This window comes from Galeopterus variegatus, unplaced genomic scaffold (assembly GCF_000696425.1).
Source record: "Galeopterus variegatus unplaced genomic scaffold, G_variegatus-3.0.2 Scaffold1462, whole genome shotgun sequence".
In the NCBI taxonomy this organism is placed as follows: domain Eukaryota; kingdom Metazoa; phylum Chordata; class Mammalia; order Dermoptera; family Cynocephalidae; genus Galeopterus; species Galeopterus variegatus.
In genome coordinates, this window is record NW_007727573.1 from 74,034 (window position 1) to 75,567 (window position 1,534).

A 1,534-nucleotide genomic window follows, 5' to 3' on the forward strand; every position below is an offset into this window, starting at 1 on the left:
GCACTCTCCCGAGTGAGCCACGGGCCAGCCCCCAAGGGCGCAGTTCTGAGGGCTTTAAAAGAAAAGGAGGTCTGTCTTTTGCTCTCTGCTCTCTCTGCTTCCACCATCTTGCGATGTGACACTCCCAGGTCACTGTTGCCACCACCAGATGGACTTTGGACTTAGGCTCAGAAACTGTAAGCAATAAATTTCATTTTTCTTTATAAATCACCCAGTTCCAGGTATTTTGTTATAAGCAACAAAAACAGACTAATACAATGCTCAAGAGAGAAATGAGCTGGATATCAAAATTTTGGAGCCCTCTATTTACAAGAGGTCATTGAAGACGTGGGTTAGGATGAAATCATCCAGAGGGAATGCAGAATGAGAAGAAAAGGGGACCCTCTCTGGTGAGGAACCCCGTGGGATTCTGTATAATCCTGGGGAAATGGAGAGTTCAGGGGCAGGTGGAGAAGCAGAGGAATGAATGTGACCAAGAGAGGCCAGAGGGAAATCAGGAGACAGCCAGTCAGGAGCTTCAAGGAGGGAGTAATCTAAAGCGCAGACTATATTTAAAAGAGAGGCAAGGAAGGTAAGAATTTAAAAAGTTTTCTGGGGCCGGCCCGTGGCTCACTCGGGAGAGTGTGGTGCTGATGACACCAAGGCCATGGGTTCGGATCCTATATAGGGATGGCCGTTTGGCTCACTGGGTGACCGTGATGCTGACAATACCAAGTCAAGGGTTAAGATCCCCTTACCGGTCATCTTTAAAAAAANCTTTTTGTGCCCTGCAAGGGAGAATGGTTTTATCCTGCTGACCCAGCAGTTCAGGGATTTTGAGAAAGGGTGATGGGATGGAAGTTACATTTTAGGAAGTTCACTCTCCTCTGCAGCATGCAGAACACACTGCAGGAGCAGGGATGATGGCGAGGAGACCACAGTAGGAGATAATTGTAGTAATTTGAAGAGAAACGATGAAGCCCTGACCATAGACGCTTGAGGATCCATAGGAAGGGGACCAACTTGAGAAACAGGCAGAGGCTGTGAGGCTGATGGCAGGTAATGAATGAGGATGAGGAGTGATCAAGGATGACTCCTAGGTCACTGCATGGATGACAGGATGGAACGTGGTGCCATGTATGGGAAAGGGGGTCCGGGAAGAGAAGCTGGTCTTGGAGCGGGCAGGAGATGCAGGCAGGGGACGATGCATGTGGTTTCCGAGTTAGAGGTTTCTGTGATGCCACAGGATAAGGGCCCTGGTGGGCCTTTAGAGGCACTGGTTTGGTGCTTGTAGTGGACTGGATTATGTCCCCGCAAAACTCACTGAAGCTTGAATTGTGTCCCCCAAGTTTATGTATTAGAATCTCAGCCCACACTGTGACTGTTAAGAGGGTGGGAAATCCTATTACAGTAATTGAAAGATGGAGCCTTAAATAGGTGATCAGATTGTAGGACCCTGCTGTAGTGAATGGATTGAAAATGGTGACCAAGGGCGCAGTTCTTTTTTTTTTTTTTAAAAAGATGACCGGTAAGGGGATCTCAACCCTTGGCTTGG